Source organism: Lampetra planeri, chromosome 36 (assembly GCF_965212315.1).
Source record: "Lampetra planeri chromosome 36, kcLamPlan1.2.h2, whole genome shotgun sequence".
NCBI lineage: Eukaryota > Metazoa > Chordata > Hyperoartia > Petromyzontiformes > Petromyzontidae > Lampetra > Lampetra planeri.
Window position 1 is genome coordinate 441,648 of NC_136142.1, and position 16,368 is coordinate 458,015.

The following is a 16,368-nucleotide window of genomic DNA, read 5'->3' on the forward strand; positions in this document are numbered from 1 at the left end:
ATCTCCCGACGCGGCGCTTCAAAGAATGGGGCGAGTTTCTTAAGTCCCCCCCCCGCCGCCGCATCTGTCCACCCAGCAGCTGTATACATTGATTCACCGCACTTAGCTGCACATGGCAGCAGCAGCAGCAGGAGACGTGAACTCGCAGCGTTCACGTGCCCATGCTCGTGGCGGACGGGCCTTCGTCAGAGCCAACTCTCGAATGGTATTTGGTCTACTCTTCCAGACACGTGTTGGTGGAGCTGGGCGGGCCAGTCGGTGCCGCGTGGTGACGGCCGGGGAGCCCGAGGCGTGGGGTCGGGTCCAGAGCAACAGCCGACGGCGCCGCACTGCCCCCTGCTGTCCCCCACGTCGTCCACGCGGTCCGAGAGAGACTCGAGCGAGAGACATACGACGTTGACGCCGGGTGGGTGGAGGTGATTTTGGCGCAAGTGAAACGCACTGGGTCATGGATTTTCATTTTCGATGGGGGCCCCAGTTACACAATAGAAACCTGGTCACAGCAAAACAGTCGTGAGAAAAACCTCTCCGCGAGCAACTGTGCACGGGAAAGTCAAGCTCGGTACAGCCGGCAAGGACTGCTGCTGCTGCTACTACGTTGGCAGTGGTGCACAGGAACAGTCAACAACCACAGCAACAACTACCACAGCAACAGCAACAACAACAGCAACTCAGCACGGAGCTCCGTGTGTTCAGAGATGAGTCAACCCGCAGCCCGGGGCGAGAGAGAAGTCTGCACGCTTCTGTGCGGCCCGCTCGACCGGAGAGCAGCCATCCAGTCGGGCGTCTTGATTAATCCGGCGTCTTGATTAGTCTGACGTCTTGATTAATCCGGCGTCTTGATTAGTCTGACGTCTTGATTAATCTGGCGTCTTGATTAGTCTGACGTCTTGATTAATCTGGCGTCTTGATTAATCCGGCGTCTTGATTAATCTGACGTCTTGATTAGTCTGACGTCTTGATTAATCTGGTGTCTTGATTAATCTGACGTCTTGATTAATCCGGCGTCTTGATTAATCTGGCGTCTTGATTAGTCTGACGTCTTGATTAATCTGGCGTCTTGATTAATCTGACGTCTTGATTAATCCGGCGTCTTGATTAATCTGGCGTCTTGATTAATCCGGCGTCTTGATTAATCTGGTGTCTTGATTAATCTGACGTCTTGATTAGTCTGACGTCTTGATTAATCTGGTGTCTTGATTAATCTGGTGTCTTGATTAATCTGACGTATTGATTAGTCTGACGTCTTGATTAATCTGGCGTCTTGATTAATCTGACGTCTTGATTAATCTGGTGTCTTGATTAATCTGACGTCTTGATTAGTCTGACGTCTTGATTAATCTGACGTCTTGATTAATCTGGCGTCTTGATTAATCTGACGTCTTGATTAGTCTGACGTCTTGATTAATCTGGCGTCTTGATTAATCTGACGCCTTGATTAATCTGGCGTCTTGATTAATCTGGCGCCTTGATTAATCTGGCGTCTTGATTAATCTGGCGTCTTGATTAATCTGGCGCCTTGATTAATCTGGCGTCTTGATTAATCTGGCACCTTGATTAATCCGGCGTCTTGATTAATATGGCGTCTTGATTAATCTGGCACCTTGATTAATCTGACGTCTTGATTAATCTGGCGTCTTGATTAATCTGGCGCCTTGATTAATCCGGCGTCTTGATTAATCTGGCGTCTTGATTAATCTGGCGTCTTGATTAATCTGGCGTCTTGATTAATCCGGTGTCTTGATTAATCTGACGTCTTGATTAATCTGGCGTCTTGATTAATCTGGCGTCTTGATTAATCCGGCGTCTTGATTAATCCGGTGTCTTGATTAATCCGGCGTCTTAATTAATCTGGCGTCTTGATTAGTCTGGCGTCTTGATTAATCCGGCGTCTTGATTAATCTGGCGTCTTGATTAATCTGGCATCTTGATTAATCCGGCGTCTTGATTAATCTGGCGTCTTGATTAATCTGGCATCTTGATTAATCTGGCGTCTTGATTAATCTGGCGTCTTGATTAATCTGGCATCTTGATTAATCTGGCGTCTTGATTAATCCGGCGTCTTGATTAATCTGACGTCATGATTAATCTGGCGTCTTGATTAATCCGGCGTCTTGATTAATCCGGCGTCTTGATTAATCCGGCGTCTTGATTAATCCGGCGTCTTGATTAATCTGGCGTCTTGATTAATCTGGCGTCTTGATTAATCTGACGTCTTGATTAATCTGACGTCTTGATTAATCTGGCGTCTTGATTAGTCTGACGTCTTGATTAATCAGGTGTCTTGATTAATCTGGCGTCTTGATTAATCTGGCGTCTTGATTAATCTGGCGTCTTGATTAATCCGGCGTCTTGATTAATCCGGCGTCTTGATTAATCCGGTGTCTTGATTAATCTAGCGTCTTGATTAATCTGGTGTCTTGATTAATCTGACGTCTTGATTAATCCGGCGTCTTGATTAATCCGGCGTCTTGATTAATCCGGCGTCTTGATTAATCTGACGTCTTGATTAATCTGGCGTCTTGATTAATCTGACGTCTTGATTAATCTGGTGTCTTGATTAATCTGACGTCTTGATTAATACGGCGTCTTGATTAATCCGGCGTCTTGATTAATCTGGCGTCTTGATTAATACGGCGTCTTGATTAATCCGGCCTCTTGATTAATCTGACGTCTTGATTAATCTGGTGTCTTGATTAATCTGGCGTCTTGATTAATCTGGCGTCTTGAATAATCCGGCGTCTTGATTCATCTGGCGTCTTGATTCATCTGACGTCTTGATTAATCCGGCGTTTTGATTAGTCTGACGTCTTGATTAGTCTGGCGTCTTGATTAATCTGGCGTCTTGATTAATCCGGCGTCTTGATTAATCTGGCGTCTTGATTAATCTGGCGTCTTGATTAATCCGACGTCTTGATTAATCCGGCGTCTTGATTAATCTGGCGTCTTGATTAATCTGGCGTCTTGATTAATCTGGCGTCTTGATTAATCCGGCGTCTTGATTAATCTGGCGTCTTGATTAATCTGGCGTCTTGATTAATCTGGCGTCTTGATTAATCTGACGTCATGATTAATCCGGCGTCTTGATTAATCTGGCGTCTTGATTAATCCGGCGTCTTGATTAATCCGGTGTCTTGATTAATCCGACGTCTTGATTAATCTGGCGTCTTGGTTAATCTGGCGTCTTGATTAATCCGGCGTCTTGATTAATCTGGCGTCTTGATTAATCTGGCGTCTTGATTAATCTGGTGTCTTGATTAATCTGGCGTCTTGATTAGTCTGGCGTCTTGATTAATCTGGCGTCTTGATAAATCTGACGTCTTTATTAATCCGGCGTCTTGATTAATCTGACGTCTTGATTAATCTGGTGTCTTGATTAATCTGGCGTCTTGATTAATCTGGCGTCTTGATTAATCTGGCGTCTTGATTAATCTGGCGTCTTGATTAATCTGACGTCATGATTAATCCGGCGTCTTGATTAATCCGGCGTCTTGAATAATCCGGCGTCTTGATTAATCCGGTGTCTTAAATTAATCTGGCGTCTTGATTAATCTGACGTCTTGATTAATCTGGCGTCTTGGTTAATCTGGCGTCTTGATTAATCCGGCGTCTTGATTAATCTGGCGTCTTGATTAATCTGGCGTCTTGATTAATCTGGCGTCTTGATTAATCTGGCGTCTTGATTAGTCTGGCGTCTTGATTAATCTGGCGTCTTGATAAATCTGACGTCTTTATTAATCCGGCGTCTTGATTAATCTGACGTCTTGATTAATCTGGTGTCTTGATTAATCTGGCGTCTTGATTAATCTGGCGTCTTGATTAATCTGGTGTCTTGATTAATCCGGCGTCTGGCATTCACAGTCAGTCTCTCGTACACGCGCTAACCAGGCTTAAAACTTGCTTAGCTTTGGTGACAAGCCGAGTGTATTGCGGGTGACTTGATGGATGGCGTGGGGGGTAAATACCAACACCGACTCGCCATTATACCGCACCCATAATGCAACGAGCGGCTCAGATCGCGGGTCGTTTTTATTTACATATAAGCCGAGGAGATCTCCTGATGGCAGCTGCCCCCATGCGACGCGGGGTGAACAGAGGCACCCGCCTGCCACGAGTGGCCATGAATCCGCCAGTCGGGAGCGACGTCCCCGTGGGGTTTCCCAATGAAACAACGAATCCGCAGAGCTCTCAGCCAGCGGCGGCGGCACGCGGGGTCAACTCGAGGGGTCAACTCTCTGAAGCTGCCGCAGAACCCGCCACGGGGCCCCGCAGGCGCAGCGGCTTCCCGGCTCCACCAGGGGGCGACTCCCGCCCGCGCCATCCCCCCCCCCCCCCCCAGATGCACGTCTCACTCTCCTTGCCACACTCAGAGCCGGGACACTTCTCAAACACACCCCGCGGCTCCCTGCAATCTGCACCCGGCCTGCTCTGCTGTGGTTACAGGGTTCACGTGGCACGGACCGGGGTCCCAGCCACGTTTCATTAGCAGAGCAAACTTGGGGGATGGGCAGACGGGACATCTGGGAATGGCCCAAACTTGCAGCGGGACTGGGTTCGGTTTTCGTTGTTTCCATCTGAACACGAATCGCAAAGCCACCGGCACGAGTAGTTGTTGTTGTTGTGATACGGGGGGCTCATTAAACCTCCCAACTGTCCCCCACCCGATGAAGGTTCGGGGCCGTGTGCGCGTGTCTTTGTCTTGTGTCTCGATACAAGTTGATCGGACGTACAATTGGGGGATCGGTAGATTACTTGGTTGGCGCTCTGCGCTACGAACCCGGCGACGCGAGGTCGATTGCCGCTCACGGTCAACAACATCAGTGACGATTATCTAAATCAGTCCTGGGCCTTCCCTGGGTCGACTCAGCCTCAAATGAGTAGCTGGTGCGGTGTGTAGACATCGGCATTGCCGAGACAAAGCCGGCCAGGCGTTGGTGTTGGCACCCACCACTCGGAGCGACGTGGCGGCCTCCATTAGGTGCTACTCGCTAAAAGCACTTGCCCGACAGTCTGTTCAAGGCTATACGGGCGATCTTTGTCTTTGTATTGGGGGGGAGCGTGGGGATGGGGGGGGGGGCTGAGAGCTCGCGGCAGGGAGCGCTGTCACACGATGCCATCGCCGGTCAGAGACTTGCCCCGTATATGGAAGCGCCGTGCGGTGCAGGTGAACGCTGCCCCCATACAGCTGTGCCTGGTAATCCCGTTAGCCTCACGGTGTTAAGACCCCCCCCACCGCCCTGTATATTGGCTGCTGCATCGTGGTCCCGTGAGCCGGATCACCGCTCTCCCGAATTAGCCTCGCGCCGCTGCACGGACCGGCGTAATGGCTGGCGCCGCGTCGAGACCTGCACCGACGTGATCGGTGTCGGGGCCGCCAGATGTCCCATTGTAGACCAACCCCGCACGGGGGGAGGGGTAAGGAAACACATCGCCTGGAGAAACCCCGCACGTGCCAGAGGAAGACACTCTATTCGTATTGACGAAACAGGGGGATATCTCATGGTTTTGCTGCACCGCCTTCTCCTGGCAAGCAACGGTACGGCTCCTCCACCACAGCCACGGGGATGGGGAGTTTCACAACATTTGTGCGACCCACCAACCCTGATTGCTGCCTCCACAGTGCGGGTCACAGGCCGCCCACGAGCGTCACCGCCACCGCCACCCGGCGGGACACGCGCGCGTCAGGCTGCTGGCCAGCGTCGTGCCCTCTGGGCGCAAGACGCAGGGACCGGCCGCATTCCAGCGCCGAGTCGTCTGACCTCTCAATCTCACGTCCGCCGAGGTCGCTCCATCACCATCGCTTGCCCACCCCGCCACTCCACACGGACAAGGCAACGTGGCTCGCCGTGAGTCTGCCCGCTGCCCTGTGTGCGTCTGGCACAGCTGGTTGCAGCTTGAGTGCATTCCGCACCTCGTTATCTGTAGAGTTATCCGTGCGCGTGGCTGCGTGAGATATTCACTCTGTGCATGTAATTTGCCTAAGTCGGTGTATGTTTGTTCCCACTGTATTGGAAGCTGTGTTAGCGGCGAGCGCGCCGCGCTGCAAACCCGCCACCCGAGTTCGATTCCCGTTGACGGCTAACACCGGTGACGATGATCTCAACCAGTCATGCGCCTCCTGTAGGTCAACTCAGACCTAAAATGAGTACCTGGTGCGACGTGTAAACGTCGCGACTTGGAAGATAAAGGCGGCCGGGCGTGTTGTTGGCCACCCACCCCCTCGTGTGCCGTGCCGGCCGTCGTGCTGTACTTGTTCGTCCATCAACAGGTTGATGATGAGCACGACACGCGTCGTCGGGTCTGGGGTACGGTGACAGCGCAGGTGGCTGTCCGCTCTGAGCACGGGGCACTCCGTGGCGCACTGGACATGATGTGTCGGTAGCAGCCTCCTGGGGACACGGGTCTCCTGGTGTGGGTCTTGCGCTGTTGTCTCCTCACCATGGCAGTTTGGTCCTGCTGGGTTCAGAGGTGGTAGCGCCTGGTAGGGCGTAGGGAACCCTTCCCTTGGGGAGATTAGTTAGTAGCAAGTTGTGTTCGCCCTTTCCCCCGAGTTAGGCGTAAGCCCCTAATAAACAGCTCGGCGCAAGCCCCGATACAACTCGCTTCCGCGTCATTCTTACAACACGACATTTGTACTGATTGAAGCCGAAGTTGTCGCAGGCAGCTGAGAACTGGTCCTGGAGGGCCTGCAGGTCGGCATGCGAGCCAGCAAGCAGCCAGTGCGCAGTCATCTGCAAACAAAAACATATTCAGCTCCTCCACCTTTATTGTGGCTTGCATCCTGTGCAGGTTGAACACCCCACCCCCCTCCCCCCGTCAAAGCGGCAGATGAAGCGGATCCCAGTGGGGTCGTTTGGGAAGCCATCTAGCAGCATGGCGGAGAACATCAAGCTGAGGAGGGTTTGTGCTAGAACACAGCCTTGCTTCACTCCATTTGTGACTCAAAACTGTCCAGAATTCTACACCACACATGGCCTTTTCAATTGGACATCATGCCTTTCTCTCATCCTGACAATAACATAGTCAATCAAGTGCCAATGTTTTGACTGTGGGTGCATCCGTGGTGTTTTCTTGCGGTTTGGTAGTTGGAAGAAAGTGTTTGTGATCAATAGGTCATGCACCCCACATGTCCTTAGGGGCACAAGGCCATTGCTGGTGCATTTGCCAACACCAAATGCACCTATGATCCCATTCCATGAGTGGTGTAGACGCACACCATGAGTGATGCACCTACGGTCACAGCTCGGGTGTTCCCAGCAAAGATTGACTGAACACCCAGCCGGCCAGACCCAGCCGGCCAGACCAAAAGTACTCGCTAACAGCACTTGCCCTAAAAGTATGTGAAGGGAGATATTTCTCATGTTTGTATGCATGCATGTCATTAGGTGTCAGTAGGTTTGTGCTCTGTCTATGTATCTGTCAACTGAATCCCTTGCAAACGAGATGTTGCACCTCAAGGGATATCCCAGGTGGTACATACACCGTAGTCAACACGTCTGTTGAGAACTTGAGACAATGTTGATCCTCCCATCACCATCGCTCCTTGCCACCCACGTGCACACAGACCCGACGCCCATCCCTCCTCCATCCGCTCCCCGCCCCCCCCCCCCGTGGTGCCCCCTCCCACCCCTCGGGGTGCGAGGAGCGCGCCGCAGCTGCTGCTGCTGCGTCCGTGGCACGGAGACTCGGCACGGAGACTGGACACGCGCGCGCGCTCCCCGTGCTCTCGCAGCTCCTCAGACGACGCACACCCGAAGTCACCTCGCACGGTATCACGCGTAGTCCGCTTTAGCGACCAATATCATCCATAATAGAGGTTGTTTTGGGTCTATATTTACGCGATCTAACCCAAAAACAAACTCTATTAACCTCGTACGGTATTACTACTACCGCTTGACCTTTTTTTACCTTTGGTCCCGCGCTCAGTAACTGGGTGTTGTTTTAATAATCACATTGAAGTTGGTGATACTGTACCTTGATACTGTACCCTGATACTGTGATCATTTCATTTGCTCGCTCTGCATCTGCAGAGGGCCGTTTGGGACAGAGCGAGGTCACAGCTGTTCACATTATCACCTCCCATAAGAAGCACACCGTGGATTTAAACGTGTAACCTAAATGTCACGGTTTACCCTGTTGCCATCATGAATGTGTGAATGCCATCTGCCGGTGCAAGAGAAACCGGTTAATTTTGCATCGAGCATCATCACATTTTCACGAGGCCATCACCTCCCTGACCGCGAACTGCATCATTACCAAGCACACTCCACGCCTCCTTACCATTTATATCCCTAAAAATACAAACATTATTTACTAAATAGTTTACACATCGCATCAGAAACCGGTCCAGATGTTGCATTGTGCTGAATCAACGCTGCTGAACTAATGTACTCACGGAAGCGGCTGATTGGATGTCTAAGAATAATGTTGTATTTATTATGTAAAGTCACAGATATGGGAAAGAGGCAGATTGTCTGCGTCGTGATGTCGATCCTAATGATGACCGTCGGGCAACTGCTGGCCGAGAATCCCCGCAGAGAGGAATCACACGAGGTCTCTCCCTTCCTCCTCCTCCTCCCCTGCCCTTTCTCCTCCCCTTCTCTCTCCCCATGCCCCTCACCCCATCGCCCAGGGGCAGCAGCAGAAATTCCTTCTTCAAAAATTCATCGCCATGTATGGTAGCGTTTAGCCCGTGACGCCGCCGCATCCTTTACCAAATAAGGTGAAGAGTTGCCCCGGGAGAGCAGCAGCCCAGCTCGGCGAGCGAATCAGGGCCGTGGTGAATGAATGGCTGAGCGAACGAATGAATGGGTGCATGGGATAATCGTGTTCCTACGTGCGGCGCGCTGTGTGCAGAGATTGGCAACGGCGTTTTTGAGGCGCAAGGAGCGTCCACGCCGCCGCAGCCGCTGTATTTATGCCCCGGGCTGCCTGGCTCAGCGTCGAGCAGCAGCAGCACTGCCCCAGGCTGCCTGGCTCTGCCTGGCTCTGCGGCTGGGCTGTGAGGAGCCACATGCAGGAGGAAGCCGCCGCGGCTCCTGGACGCGGAGCGGCGCTCGCCAAGCGGCGGGTTGCGATGTGCGGACTCCCGGCTGATTGGTGACAGCGGCACCGTCGGATCTGCCTCACGCAGCCCTGGGACAATGAACATTCAACTCGACGCGTTCGTCAATTACATTGTGGCCTTAAAATATATATACTGTATACAGTCATAGTTGACGTTTCGGGCAATGGCCTATCATACCACATCTATGTGCTATAAGGGTCATTCCCAGAATCGTCGCCCGTTACAGAATATATTTCCATTCTGAAATTTTCCTCTTAAGGCCGCAATGTAACTGACGAATTGGCTTGAGTTTTTTTTATGACATTTAATTTGAAAGCCTTAAACCCAACAATGAAATATTAAGCTGCGTGTGAAAAACAGCACGGGATTATTGTGAATACTGAAGTAACGAGTGGCACATAAATTATATCGGCCGTGTTGAGACATTGTGTGCGTGGCTCTGTATAATCATAAACAAATTCACGTCCTCTGCAACGATGATGAATGGTTATTCGGCAGTAATTCGGTTCCATTCCCACCCCTCATCCACTGGGCCAGACTCCCTGCACCCGACTCCTGCTGCTCGCTAAGTTTCGAAAGACGGGGAATGCCGCTCGACTTGCTTCCCACCTGGGCCGCTTCTCAGCCCAAACTACATTCCTCTCCATCCTGCAGCTACTCCACGACCTACATCCCTACCGAGCGGCGGTGGTGGTGGTGGTTCCGCACGTTGTCAGTCTGTAACCCAGCCCTGTGGAGGCAGCAGCGAGGGTTGGTGGATCACTGCGCGATGTTGTTGTGAAACTTCCTTCCCGTGGGCATCAAGGAGGAGCCATACCCTGGCTCGCCAGGGGATGCGGATACCAACATGGGCTCCAGCTTTTAGCGCCTGTACGGGATCGAGTGTTGCCCTTTCGCACGCGTGGGGTTGTTTTCCAGGTGCTCCGGTTTCCTCCCATACACACACACTCATTAATTGGTCCAAATATCTTAATATATATAGGACTGCAGAACTTGGGTAATTAATGTTGTCGGTTCACTGCGTGGCTGCTGTCTTCCCACTCGTCTGTGGTTTCCTCCTCGTAGCTCTGAGTCACTCCCCTCTCTTTGAGAGTAGGCGAATACTCAATCACATGATAAGTTGACATTGTTATGATCCTGATCAACAGGGATGCTGTAACATGTTGAAACCAAGGTTCCCAACCTTTAAACGCCCATAGAGGGTCTTTGCCTATAAACATCTGGCAGTTCACCAGCATTGACTCAAGCAAGCCTGACTGCTGATGAGACACTCAACGTCAAGCCCGATGCAGAGTTGTGCTTGCGTTGAAGCAATGCTGCCACAATGATGCACTCACAGAAGGCCATGTGGCTGACGGGTAGTGTGTAAATAAGTGCATATTTTTATGTGGAGGGACAGATATGGGAAGGTGTATTATTTGTGGAGATGGACCCATAGACCACTGACTGTCAAACCTCAAACGATGTCTGTAGATCGCCATGCAGTAAAAAAGAAAAGTTGCTGTTCTGTGCAGAAGAAGTGGAATCTGCAGCAGTTCCACGGCCCAATTCCCGCAGGCTGGTTGGTGGCACCACGAGCAGCGCGCTCGCAGCGCAGGCTGGAGGCGCTGCTCGCAAACAGGACGGGCTCACATCCCCAAGGGGCTGACTGTCTCCCAGAGCGTTGAGTGCCTTGCCACGAGCCCGGCTTGCCACGAGCCCGGCTTGCATCTGCAGTCTCTGTAAGGTTTCCATTAGCAGACTGACTTTTTGGTCTCACCCATATCGTGGACAACCACCACATCATGTGACAAAGACAAAGATTTGCCGTAAAGCTTTAACAGGCTTTTGGGGCAAGTGCTGTTAGCGAGCGCCGATGAAGGCCGGCACGGCACACGAGGGGATGGCCAGCACTGCGCCCGACCGCCTCTGTCTCCCGAGTAACGATGTTTACACGCCGCACCAGATACTCATTTGAGGCTGAGTAACCCCAGGGGAGGCCCAGGACCGGTTAAGATAATCGTCACTGGTGTTGGCCGTGAACGAGAATCGAACTAGAGTCGCCGGGTTTGTAGCGCAGTGCGCTAACCACGACTACAAACAGCAATTGTGTTGTCTTTAAACAAACGTCTTGATAATTAGGATGAAGGACAAACGTCTGAGCCTCAGACACCGAGGGTCAGTCAGCTGCTGCCAGCTGGCTCACGCGGAGCCACTGCGGACAGCCCAATACAGGAAACCATTCAGGGCCGAGTCAACGCGCTTCGACTCGAGGAGCCGGGGACACGGGAAGCCCTGGCGACTGGCTGAGCCCTGGCGACTGGCTGAGCCCTGGCGACTGGCTGAGCCCTGGCGACTGGCTGAGCCCTGGCGACTGGCTGAGCCCTGGCGACTGGCTGAGCCCTGGCGACTGGCTGAGCCCTGGCGACTGGCTGAGCCCTGGCGACTGGCTGAGCCCTGGCGACTGGCTGAGCCCTGGCGACTGGCTGAGCCGTGGCGACTGGCTGAGCCCTGGCGACTGGCTGAGCCCTGGCGACTGGCTGAGCCCTGGCGACTGGCTGAGCCCTGGCGACTGGCTGAGCCCTGGCGACTGGCTGAGCCCTGGCGACTGGCTGAGCCCTGGCGACTGGCTGAGCCCTGGCGACTGGCTGAGCCGTGGCGACTGGCTGAGCCGTGGCGACTGGCTGAGCCGTGGCGACTGGCTGAGCCGTGGCGACTGGCTGAGCCGTGGCGACTGGCTGAGCCGTGGCGACTGGCTGAGCCGTGGCGACTGGCTGAGCCCTGGCGACTGGCTGAGCCGTGGCGACTGGCTGAGCCCTGGCGACTGGCTGAGCCCTGGCGACTGGCTGAGCCCTGGCGACTGGCTGAGCCCTGGCGACTGGCTGAGTCCTGGCGACTGGCTGAGCCCTGGCGACTGGCTGAGCCCTGGCGACTGGCTGAGCCCTGGCGACTGGCTGAGCCCTGGCGACTGGCTGAGTCCTGGCGACTGGCTGAGCCCTGGCGACTGGCTGAGTCCTGGCGACTGGCTGAGCCCTGGCGACTGGCTGAGTCCTGGCGACTGGCTGAGTCCTGGCGACTGGCTGAGCCCTGGCGACTGGCTGAGCCCTGGCGACTGGCTGAGCCCTGGCGACTGGCTGAGCCCTGGCGACTGGCTGAGCCCTGGCGACTGGCTGAGTCCTGGCGACTGGCTGAGCCCTGGCGACTGGCTGAGTCCTGGCGACTGGCTGAGTCCTGGCGACTGGCTGAGCCCTGGCGACTGGCTGAGTCCTGGCGACTGGCTGAGCCCTGGCGACTGGCTGAGCCCTGGCGACTGGCTGAGCCCTGGCGACTGGCTGAGCCCTGGCGACTGGCTGAGTCCTGGCGACTGGCTGAGTCCTGGCGACTGGCTGAGCCCTGGCGACTGGCTGAGTCCTGGCGACTGGCTGAGCCCTGGCGACTGGCTGAGCCCTGGCGACTGGCTGAGCCCTGGCGACTGGCTGAGCCCTGGCGACTGGCTGAGTCCTGGCGACTGGCTGAGCCCTGGCGACTGGCTGAGCCCTGGCGACTGGCTGAGCCCTGGCGACTGGCTGAGCCCTGGCCACTGGCTGAGCCCTGGCGACTGGCTGAGTCCTGGCGACTGGCTGAGCCCTGGCGACTGGCTGAGCCCTGGCGACTGGCTGAGCCGTGGCGACTGGCTGAGCAGTGGCGACTGGCTGAGCCCTGGCGACTGGCTGAGTCCTGGCGACTGGCTGAGTCCTGGCGACTGGCAGAGCCCTGGCGACTGGCTGAGCCCTGGCGACTGGCTGAGCCCTGGCGACTGGCTGAGCCCTGGCGACTGGCTGAGCCCTGGCGACTGGCTGAGCCCTGGCGACTGGCTGAGTCCTGGCGACTGGCTGAGTCCTGGCGACTGGATGAGCTGTGGCGACTGGCTGAGCCCTGGCGACTGGCTGAGTCCTGGCGACTGGCTGAGCCGTGGCGACTGGCTGAGTCCTGGCGACTGGCTGAGCCCTGGCGACTGGCTGAGCCCTGGCGACTGGCTGAGTCCTGGCGACTGGCTGAGTCCTGGCGACTGGCTGAGCCCTGGGTATTGGCGCGATCGTTCTCATGGCGCGAGGGCCACCGTGGCGAAGGGAGGCGCTGCTGAGTTTGACAGACACAGGCTGCCGTCATTTCACAGTGGAGGACGGTGTCGCTCCTGAATCCCAATAAATTCCCAGCGAAGTTTTTCAAAGTTGGCCCATTTGGACCGTGACTCGAGCAAGCAATGGCCCATAACGTCCACTGCGAGTGGAGCAGACGGCGCGTAGTACTTTGCGGTGTATACACCCCGCAGTGATAACCAGGGCAGCCGGCCCGGTTCGAACCGCGAACCTCTGTGCGTGTAAATGCGCACCTTCTACCGGCCAGTGCCATCTATTGTGATACAGCCCTGGCTGACGACGTGCATACATCAGCTCTGCCCATCAGTACAGTAGCCAACGCAACACCCGCGATTGCCTCCGCTGACTCACCCGGGCTGACACACACACCAGGCCATTCCATCCACAGCAAAGACCCCCCCCCACCTGTAGCCTTGACACACGTGTTGAGGGGAATGCTGTTAGCGAGCACCTACGAAGGCCGGCACGGTGCACAGGGGGGGCAACATTACACCCGGCCTCATTTGTCTCCCCAGTGCTGATGTTTGCACACGGCATCAAGTACTCGTGAAGGCTGAGTCGACCTAGGGGAGGCCCTAGACCGAGTTTAGATATTCGCCACTGTTATTGGTGGTGAACGTTAATAATTATATCGGTCTCGGGTCGCCGGGTTCGTAGCGCAGTTCCCTAACCATTGCGCCACCGCTCCCCATACACAACAACCCTCCGCTCACGCCCACAGCCGACAGCCCACGCAGACCTCGGGTGGGGGGTGGGGCGATGAGAGCACGCGTCACGTGCAACACGCGCCACGGAGTGATCCTGCCGCTGGGATTGTGATGCTACAGCGACCACCAGCAGATGTGCGCAGGTGTGCGTCAACCAGCAGCTCGCTGTGTACTGCTCACACGCGGATTCACAGCCCCACCGTCACCCACACACTCCCACACACTCCCACACTCCCATTCACACACCCATACACTTCCACACTCACACTCCCACACACTCACACCCACACACTCACACCCACACTCCCATTCACACACCCACACACTCCCACACCCACACTCCCACACCCACACACTCCCACACTCCCATTCACACACCCACACCCCCACTCCCACACACTCACACCCCCACCGTCACCCACACCCACACACCCACACTCCCATTCCCACACCCCCACTCCCACACACTCACAACCACACACCCACCGTCACCCACACTCCACTCCGCTGATGCCCCAACTCCTCACTTGCCGCCTTTTGCACCTTCCCCCGTTCTACCTTCCTGTGGCCGCGCCTTCGGCTGCCCCGTCTTGCCAATCCCCCCCATCTCCCACCAAAACCTTCTGTTCCAGAACATTCCATGCCCAATGGCAACACAATTGGCGACCACACACTCCCACACTGCCTCGGGGAGACGCACGCTCTCAGCCCCTCCGTGTTGTCTGTGCATCATTGTCAGTGCACGCGCCGACCGCTTTCCCAACGTATCCATTGCAATGGTGGCATTAGCTATGCTACGGGGAATCACAGAGAGGGCCCAGCCCGTTCCAAAGGCTGCCGTTTAAATAAATTCTGTGTGTGGGAAATATTGGGCCAAAGTCCAACGGAGTTGATGATTTAAAATCGCGTGCACCAGAGGCACAGGAGTCGCGTGCCTAGACGAAGACCAACGCGGTTGTTGTGATTTATAATTCTCTGAATTAGGGTCGACACTTTTTATCCAAATTCTTGTTCAGCCTACGTCTATGATCCAAACCGTGCAGTTTACTTATGTTAGAATCCAACACGGGGACACCTTGTGCCAGATCTAGGCACAGATCAATTGCTGCCACCTGAACACGGATGCCAAAGTCCCGGCCTGTCTCGGTCAAACCCCGACAGGTGGCAACCCGAGTGGGTGAGTTGGTGGGTCAGTGGGTGGGTGGGTTTGTGTGAGTTGGAGGGTCAGTGAGTGGGTGTGTGTGAGTTGGAGGGTCAGTGAAGCGAGTTGGTGGGTGGGTGTGAGTGGGTGGGTGGGTGTGTGAGTTGGAGGGTGGGTGTGTGAGTTGGAGGGTGGGTGTGTGAGTTGGAGGGTGGGTGTGTGAGTTGGAGGGTGGGTGTGTGAGTTGGAGGGTGGGTGTGTGAGTGGGAGGGTGGGTGTGTGAGTGGGAGGGTGGGTGGGTGTGTGAGTTGGAGGGTGGGTGTGTGAGTGGGAGGGTGGGTGTGTGAGTGGGAGGGTGGGTGGGTGTGTGAGTGGGTGGGTCAGTAAAGTGAGTTGGTGGGTGGGTGTGTGAGTGGGTGGGTGTGTGAGTGGGAGGGTGGGTGTGTGAGTGGGTGGGTGGGTCAGTAAAGTGAGTTGGTGGGTGGGTGTGTGAGTTGGTGGATGGGTGTGTGAGTTGGTGAGTGGGTGTGTGAGTTGGTGGGTGGGTGACTGTGTGAGTTGGTGGGTGGGTGTATGAGTTGGTGGGTCAGTGGGTGGGTGGGTGTTTGCTACTTTATCTACACACCAGACCAGGTGGTACCCGTCTTGTTAAACGTCACCTCGGTTCTCACGTGGTAACTGGCCGCCATTGTAATCACAGCGGCGTTGCCGTGGACGACGAGAGCCCATGTGACCCCATTCCAACCAATCGCAGCGCGGCCGCGAGCTCCCCTGACCGCTCCCCTCGCTGCTGCTGCTTCCCATCCGCGCTGTGCCCACTGTCTATTTCGGGTCTCGCCACAGGCGCTCAGGCGGCAGCTGTCCTGGTGCAGCTGCTGCTGCCTGGGCACTTGAACCCCGCGGGGTCCGCATGGCCAAGTGCTGCCCGCAAAGACCGTCGCTGTGCAACATGGAGGCTGAGGCCCATCCCAGTAAACGGGGAATGTTGGCCCAACATTTGCTCAAGGGTTACCACCAAATGGCAACGTTAGCCCCACGTTGCGTGCTTACTGGGTAGAACCACTGGAAGCAAACTCGAGTGAGAAGGAGTTTCGGTCGTTGTGGTGCCCGCTCCTTGACCACAACGGTGGCACTGCGAGTTGAAGCCGCGTGCCCCCCCCCCCCACGTGCGTCCCCTTCACATGCCGCGTGTGCTGCAGGGATTGTTTGCCAATAAAAACAACTGCCCACGTGAAACACTGACCCTCCAACACACTTGCCTGTCATTAGTGCACCGGACTGTGTGTGAACCAGCTAAATAGACATCCAGCCGGAGAGATAATAAACACACGGACA

At 55.2% G+C, this 16,368-nt stretch overlaps 1 long non-coding RNA gene across 1 annotated transcript; it reads left to right on the top strand.

Annotated features, from left to right (window-relative positions):
* The first annotated feature begins 7,625 nt into the window (after positions 1-7,625).
* Positions 7,626-9,541, top strand: LOC144730643 (uncharacterized). Its single transcript, XR_013587828.1, has 2 exons — positions 7,626-7,769; positions 8,857-9,541. It is a non-coding gene; the product is annotated as an uncharacterized LOC144730643 (long non-coding RNA).
* Positions 9,542-16,368: the final 6,827 nt, after the last annotated feature.